The sequence below is a fragment of the Pleurodeles waltl genome, chromosome 8 (assembly GCF_031143425.1).
Source record: "Pleurodeles waltl isolate 20211129_DDA chromosome 8, aPleWal1.hap1.20221129, whole genome shotgun sequence".
Lineage (NCBI taxonomy): Eukaryota > Metazoa > Chordata > Amphibia > Caudata > Salamandridae > Pleurodeles > Pleurodeles waltl.
In genome coordinates this window covers 356,616,606-356,625,853 of record NC_090447.1, presented here as the reverse complement: position 1 = coordinate 356,625,853, position 9,248 = coordinate 356,616,606, and positions in this window count along the sequence as shown.

Below are 9,248 nucleotides of genomic sequence, written 5' to 3'. Positions count from 1 at the left end.
TAAGAAATTCCAGGTCATTTGAGACAAAGGGCCCATTTTAAATTTCCCAAACAGCAATTTCCTACTAATAAATCACTGTTTGGGAAATGCAAAACCAAAGATGGCTATGGGAAAAAGGCTGTCCTTGCTGCACCATGAAAAATGTGGTGTACATGTAGCACGCACACATGCCCTAGGGACATGCATGCGTTTGATTGCACTTTAAAAAACGTTTTTGTGGGTGCTTTTTTAAAATTGTACATGGTTACCATCGACTTAAAGTCGATGGTAATTGCATTTCCTAAATACTAATTTTGCATTTAGGAAATGCTATGTACATGTGCCAAGAAATCGCAAATAGGAAAGTCCTATTTAGGGAATCAGAAAATGCGATTTCTTCAGGGTAGAAATTGAATTTGGGCATTCCCTAAAGATCTTTGTTCATAGGAAAAGGCTATTTTGCATTTCTTAATGAGCCAAAATTCGGCCTGTTAAGAAATGCAAAAGGCCTTTGTACATCTGGCCCTATAACTTGTGCACTAAGGCAGTGGTTCCTAACCTTTTGACTCCTGATGACCCCCAATGAATCAGTACTGGAAGCCGGGGACCCCCAGCAATTTGTACGATTTAATTTTCAAACATTATAAAAAATATAACAAGTACACACCAAACAAATACTCAAATTACTAAAGATAAAATTCTTTTATATTGAAAAAATATGCAAAAATCAAAACATTTTATTGGGAAGTTTGGCGCTGCATCTCGGCAAGTACCTTTTCAATGTTTGGTTTTATTTAGGAAAGATGAATCCTCAGGTCAGACTCTCGATTTACGGAGCAATTTCTGTTTTTATTTTTTAGGTATGCAAGTTCTGAGAAAGCTTTTTCACATAAATAAAAGAGGGGGAAAGTAAGTAAACCATAAGTGCCTCCCATCTCTCCCTAGCCTCTCTGTCACATGTACTTCATTTGTTTTATAGCACCTCTCATACCACTGTAGGGTGTCAGGGCACTTTACAGGGGACTACAAGGTATGGGATTCACATGTCATCCACACTGGTAGACATTTTCTAAGAGTGCTTGATCCGGAGAAGCACAAACTTAGGAGCAGAACACAGCACAGTGATTACCGATGACATTAGCACAGTGCTTAATTTGTAAATAAAAACGTGCCGGTGCCCTAAGCTCTCCTCTTAAACATGCGGCTGCTGCAATTAAATGTGGGAACACGGAATACTGAGGCAGCATAATCCTGAAGCCATCTCAGGCCTTTTCAATCCATATAAAGCCACTCCCTGCCACTTCAGCTATCTCTAGCAGCTTTCTACTTTCTCCCTCTGTGACGCTTTTTCGTTTTTTCCCTTCCTCTGTTTTTCCCATATGTGTCCTTTGCTCGCAGCAAATGTTTGAGGCAGAAGAATAAGCGTCGGCCCTCAAAAATAAGTGCTGGTGCTCAGCACCGGAAACAACAAGCACAAATTAAGCACTGCATTAGCAATAAGAATGTATTTCTACACAACCAAACCTTTTTTAGCAGCATAAGGAAAATGAAAGACTAGGAAAAAAACAACTTTCTAATTTGTGCCATGCGGTTTGCATACAACTCTTTAATGGCAGTTCACAGCTCACTGTGCTAGATTAGGATTATGAACTGCACAGTAACAAAAGAATCTCTGTGACAAAAGCAGTAACCCACTGTGCATTGCACATAAAATACTGTTCTCTGCATGATACACATTCTTTGCAGAAGGCATGTTAACCATATGTGCTACTTTTGAGTCAAAACTGCCACTGCACAAAACTCCCATCTCTCTCCAGCAGAGACATTAATCACTTGAGTTAGCTTGACAGTTTTATTTTTGCAGTACAAGGAGCTTTGCAGTGCGTTTAAAACTACTCAACAAAGGATGTAATAAATATGAAAACACGCACGCATGTGTTTGTCAGAAGCACCAGCTGGAGAAGTGCCTTCCTCCCAGCCCAGGCCTGTGGACCCCCTTGGAATGTGTCACGGACCCCTGGGGGTCCGCTGACCACATGTTGGGAACCACTGCCCTAAGGTAACTATAACTTCTGCCCTTGCCATGCATTGCTAATTACCCCAGATATTACTTCACTCATGACATCTTCTTTGACATCATTGATACTATTGCTGTAACATTTCCAGTTAAATTATTGATGAGAAACCTGTGCATGGTGAGGGTGTAAGCTATAGTTACCTTAGGGCTCGAGTTACAGTTACTTGAAATAACTCAAAGCTGAATTACTATGGTTTTATGGTTTTGTGGTGGTAAAATCTGAACCTAACTACAAAGTCCCTTTAACCTTTGTTTCTTTCGATTATATATATATATATATATATATATTTATATATATATATATATATATATATATATATATATATATATATATATATATATATATGTTAGACCTGACAGCCTTAGGGTGATCACCCCTAACGTTTTGCCTGCCTGCCTCCCTGCTTCCCTCCACTTTTTAGACACTGTTTTTGCTGGTTTTCAGACTCTGCACACTTTACCACTGCTAACCAGTGCTAAAGAGCATATGCTCTCTCCCTTTAAACATGGTAAAATTGGATCATACCCAATTGGACTATTTAATTTACTTATAAGTCCCTAGTAGAATGCACTGTATGTTCCCAGGGCCTGTAGATTAAATGCTACTAGTGGGCCTGCAGCACTGATTGTGCCACCCACTTAAGTAGCCCCTTAACCTTGTCTCAGGCCTGCCATTGCAAGGCCTGTGTGTGCAGTTTCACTGCCAATTCAACTTGGCAAAAAGTACTTGCCAAGCCTAAAACACCCCTTTTTCTACATATAAGACACCCCTAAGGTATGCCCTAGGGAACCAATAGGGCAGGGTGCTGGGTAGGCAAAAGGCAGGGCATGTACCTGTGTAGTTTACATGTCCTGGCAGTGTAAAAACTCCTAAATTCGTGTTTACACTGCTGTGAGGCCTGCTCCCTTCATAGGCTAACATTGGGGCTGCCCTTATATATTATTTGAGTCATAGCTGCTGATCTGAAAGGAGTAGGAAGGTCATATTTAGCATGGCCAGAATGGTGATACAAAAATCTGCTGACTGGTGAAGTTGGATTTAATATTACTATTTTAGAAATGCCACTTTTAGAAAGTGAGCATTTCTCTGCACTTCAATCTTTCTGTGTCTTACATTCCACGTCTGGCTGGGTTTAGTTGACAGCTCCCTTGTGCATTTACTCAGACACACCCCAAACACAGGATACTCAGCCTCACTTGCCTACATCTGCAACCCGAAGAGGATCCAGGACCGAGCACCGGAAATCGATGCACAGCCGTCCCTGCGTAAAAACTAAAGAATGCATCGCCCTGTGCGGCCCGAGAAATCGACGCACACCCCCTTTGTTTCCACGCATCTCCTCCTCTGCGGTTCTTTGCGGAGATTTTGCATGCGAACCATGTACTTTGTGCTTGAAAGAGACTTTGATTGCCTTTAAAAGATTTAAGACACTTTATATCACTTTTACAGTGATACCTCAACATATACTTATTGCATTTTAGTCGTTGAGACTTCCATTTCTCCAGATAAATAGTATATATTTTTTTAAACACTGTGTGGTGTATTTTTGTGGTGCTGTATGGTGTTATTGTATGATTTATTGCACAAATGCTTTACACATTGCCTTTTAAGTTAAGCCTGACTGCTCAGTGCAAAGCTACCAAAGGGTGGGCACAGGATAATTTGGATTGTGTGTGACTTACCCTGAATAGAGTGAGGGTCCTTGCTTGGACAGGGGGTAACCTGACTGCCAACCAAAGACCCAATTTCTAACAGTATATATATATATATACATATAATATATATTTTATATATATATATATATATATATATATATATATATATATATATATATATATATATATATATGTTTATACACACTTTTGCTAATTATGTCAATGGAGATTAACAATGTGACAGAAACCTGTTACTTTCAGCAAAATCGTATCTAATAAGCAGGTGCCAGAATATTATGCCAGATTAAGTTTTAAGTAGAAGATATAATTTATAAAACTATGCTAGGCTCAATATGCTCCTAAAATTCTGCTTTCATTTGCTAGATTCATAAATAAGGTTGTGTTTTTTGGCAATATATAAATCTACAACCTTTAATCAGGTTACGTGAACCATAAAAGTTAGTAAGCATATTCAAAGGTATTGAAAATTCCAAACCACCACAAAACAACATCCATATTTAATAATAAAACATTGGTATATTCTTGATTGTATACGGAAACATTAATACTTCATGCACAGGAGTATATGACAAGGAGACAAACAGGATCTCTGGTTTCACACAATCATTCAAATCTTAGTATTCTTCTTCTTTGATGGTTCAGTCCTGATTAGGTGCAAACCATGCTTGAGTAATCACTTTCAGTAGATAATGATCAGCATCTCTTTTCCAGCCCTGCTAGCAAACTGCAAAGAATACTACAATGTTCCATTTTGGCTTTACAAGATCTTCACTTCAAATCCCTTGGCGCAACCCTCAAGAACATAGGGATCCTAAACCACCAGACTGTGAAAACACCAATCATTAGCTCAAGATCTGTTCACCAGAGATCTCACACCTTGTTCTTACCCTCTCTGTCATTTAAAACTGAATTGAGGTCGAAGCCTTAAAACATTGACTTCTTTTATTGACTCCTACAATGCCCTTGACTGTAACCTTTTGATCACTGGTGACACTAGGCATTAGTCTAGACAATAGAATAAACTCCCAATAGCATGTTAGCATGACAGCTAAACGAGCATTTTTCAACAGAGATTGGTCTGTGGATCAGACTGTTTACCCAGAGCAACACCTGAACACTGTAGTACAATCACTTGTTCACTCAGCACACTATGGTAACTGTTAACAAGCCTACCAAAGTGCCTGGTTCCACTGAAGGCCTCTCTGCCTGTGGTGGCTCATTTTATTACTGAAAGCAAAAGAGTTGACCACGTCACCGCTATATAAGCAATGCTCCAGTGGGGTCCCATTGAAACTGAATCAAACTACAAAACAAACCATATTAATCACAAAGTTATACATACTAACATTTCATCTTTACCTGGTTAAATCCTTGACAATTTCTGGAGGTCAGTAGTGCATCTGCTGTGTGGAGTCACCCATACAGGAACCTCTAGCTTTGACAAACCAACAAGCTATGACCTACTCATACTCTGGATGTTTTGAAAGAAGTTGGAACTCACTCTCGCTCCTGTCTGCAACCATACTTTGTGTTCAAGCATGGTGTTGTTTGGACATGCTTTTCTAAACTGGATTCTACTATTTACCTCTTCAGCCACTTTCTAGGCTGACACATTAATAGTTACTGCTCACTTTTGCTCTCCTGCTACCTGATTATTGCTCCCACCAATTGATGTCCTCCCATACAATATGTACCATCTTTGCCTTCCACTCAGGGCCGGCTTTAGCTTAGGTGGTCCCCGGAGAGACAGTCTTTTCTGGCACCCCTCTGCCCCCAATGACCTCCTTCTCCACAAAATCCATCACTACCACTCTCCAACAGTGCCCCTCATCTGTCCAGAGTCCTAGTATGACATGAAATAGCAAATAAACGAAATGACATATTTATATGTATCATACTTGCCATTAATTTTTGGAAGGGAGGTTTTGCAATACTCCTTGAGGGGTCGTAGGTAGAATTGTCAAGTTCCTGGACTGAAATTACTTCCATCTGTGTATTCACCGCTATTATATGCACTAAGGGAATACAAATTAATACAAAGCACATTTTTATGAGGTTTTGACTCTTTAATATGCTTTTTAGTATCCCACTCGGGTGCACCGTAATACTTTCTCATGAAACTATAAGCCACGTTAGTGCAGCAATATTTCGCTAACTTGTTTTTGAGCGATACAAATATTTATTTGTTGCACTTCACTTTCGTGTTCCACTGGTCTTAATACATAAACGTAACTTCATTTTTTAATGTTTTATCCTATATTCACCTGGTCCTATTTTTCATCATACATTCATACATTCATACATTGAGGGTGTCTTTTTACCGAGCAATAAGCATCCTGGTTCCACTGTTGACTTTGAATAAAATTTTCCTGAACTTCAATGCTTTGAAGCAATGCAGGTGAACTTATGGCTTAGCCTGCCTACTTCCACTACTGCATACAATGAGGAAAACAAGCACTGGCAATGTCTGTAAATGATTTTTTTAGGGTAGTATGAAGCATCACAGTTAAATAACAAGGGGATGTAAATGTATTTGTGTGGAAACAAAGACATGTAGAATAATTTTGGTGTAGGTTAAAGTGTCAGGTGATAGTTGCACTGTCAGAACAGACAATGACCCCTCCCATCCCTGCCGATAGAAGGAAAAAAGTAACATAAATTATCTAGTTATTTTACATTTCAAAGTCATGTGTGTGCCCCTAAAAGTTCAAGCTTAAGCAGTTGGAATTCATAAATTGGTCACAGATGCAATGCAGGGCAAGCACTTTTTTAAGAAACACAGGACTTCTGCACAATACAATTTGTTCTCATTGCTCCCAATATGTGAACAGAGCTACAACGCCTCTAGTGATGCTCACATAATTGTTTGGGGACAGCTGCTATGTCATACGAGACCATAAAAAGAGGTTGTTTTACACCTACCTTAGCGCGTTCTTTATTTGTTTTGCACTTTGTAGCATTTACTAGTCAAATGCATTGTATGAACTTTATGCATTGCAGGGTCCTTCAAGACCATATAGAACATGGGCTCTGAGTTTGTGAAGCTGATTTCAGGTATTCAGCATATGAGTTCTCTTTTGGGGAACAGGACTTATTTTTCATCTTCAAACTTTGACCCTAAAAAAGAGCAAGAAAGGCAGAAAAGGTGGAAGGATAAAGAGAAAAATGCAAAAATAGTGACAAAGCGAGAAATCAGGTGTGAGGAGAAGCCTCTACTTATATGTTTATAAATTAAGAACTTGTTTGGGCTGTAAGGCACCTTTGCTTCATATATCAGTTATGGGTAAACCCAGTTTGTATTAAATGTATGTGGTAAGTATAAATCAGCTGATTTGCAACAGATTTTGGGTGTCCCTATATGTTTGATTCTGCTCTGGTGCTGAATCTGTCATAGGTGGAATCACACCCCCTTGCACTATACCTATGGGGATAATTCTACTGCTGCATTTGCCACTGGTAGAAATTCTCTCATTTGCAGATGTACCAAATGTTATTTGAATTGGCGGATTTAAAACTACCACCCACCTCTAAATCAAACCTTATTCTTGCCTTACAACCAGTCAAACTAAAGGAATGTCAAAGAGGTATATAAATATTCCTTATTTGGTCTGTACAGTAAGGAGGGAATTTGATAATTTTCTGCAAATAAATGGAGTCTTTGAAGCAATATATAAATTATTGGTGTTATTTCTAAATGCCACATTAATGCATTTCTCGTACATATCCAGTGCTCTCAAATCTATGTATACTGGTAAAGCCAACAGGCCATGGTTAAATATGCCCTAGCACTTTAGAGGGAGTCACACCGTATTGAACTAGCAGGAGCTGACAGCGGGATCTATAGCTGAAAAGTAGTTCAATGCAGGCACTTGAATGGAGGGAAAATGATGCACTCATACAACCAGTAGCTTTAAGTAAGAGATGAGTCCTTTACTGGGCCAAGTGAAGACATAATTGAAAAAGTCTCAAGTCAATGAGAGAAGGCAGAAGGTTGAAGCAAGCCACTGGTCGAAGAATTCCAAAACCCCGTATTGTTAATAAGTTAACAATTGGTTTGTTTGACAGCTGTGCTGTCAAAACCTAGATCACAATGTTGTGTAGCCATTTTAGCTATAGCTCCATGCACGTTATTTTAACGCACTAGGCTAAGCTGCTGTGCACTCTAACCTAGATATATTTTATTCGGCTTTACTTTATTATTGTTACAATAGCCACTTTTACGGTCTTGTTTTATTTTCTGTTTATCTAACTGTTTATGCCTAGGCAAGCACTCTGTTCTCAAACAAGACATTCTACATTGCTGGTGCCAGAGCAGCTAAGATGGCCTCTCGATAACGATGCTCCCGAGCTACCGAGGACGGAGGGAGGCATTTTTGACAGCTGGCTATTTCTTTTCCCAGAATTTGATGTTGGAACAAGCAGGGAGCAGTATGGTGAGTTTTTTCTTTTTTTTTAACTCTGGTATTTTACAGAGTTTAATCTTTTCAACCTACTGCTCCCTTTCTGACAGGAATGCGGCCGCCATTTTGAGAGGATTTTTTTTTTTTTTTTTTTTTATTCCTAAAAAATATTTTCTTTTTTGTCTTTTGGCTACTTTAATTAATGTGGAGAACTTAATACTTTTTTGATACTCTTGGATGCCACCCTTGAAGCTGTTATAGTCATTTTATTCAGGATTTTCTACTATAATTTTCAATATTTGTCCTTTGAGGTGACTTAATCGACATTGCAGGAACATTAACTAAACTATTGTATTAAATATATACTGTGTGGCTGTAATGGAAGCCCCTCACACTTCCAAAATATCTGTATCCTCTGTCTCTAACTCTAATGGTTGTAAAGACTCCGGGGGCCACAAAAGAGTTAAAAAAGACCCATCCTCTCCAACTAAGTCTCCATTGCCCCTCACATTGGATGACATTATGGATGAGCTTAAGCTAATAAAGCCTTTTGTTATGGAGACAAATATTGCGTTACAGCGAATTGAGGAGAAATGGTCACGTCTGGATTCTAGACTTTCTGAGGTAGAACAGAGGATTAGTGGCATACAAGATACTACTACTAAAGTTGATAACTTGACTAAGGAAGTCGCACTACTTAAAAAACAGACAGAAGATTTGGAAAATCGTAATTGGCGAAATAATCTTCGCATTTCTGGCATTCCGGAAGGCTCAGAAGGCCAAGATTTGATAACATTCTTGCAAACTCATATTCCAAAGATTGTTGGTCTTCAGAATACTACTGCTCTCAACATCCAGAGAGCCCATTGAATTGGTCCCTCTCCTCCATCAAAACCAAGAGCAATTATCGCCTACTTCCTACAGTCCTCAGATTTAATGACCGTTTTGACTGCCGCCAAACAACGTAAACAAATGTTGTGGTAGGGCCAAAAGATTTTCTTTAGCCAGGATGTGGCCACGGCGACCGCCAAACGAAGGAAGGAATTTCTGGATCTCCGACCAGCCTTAAGATCTATGAATGTTAGATTTGGCCTTATTCATCCTTGCGTCTTTAG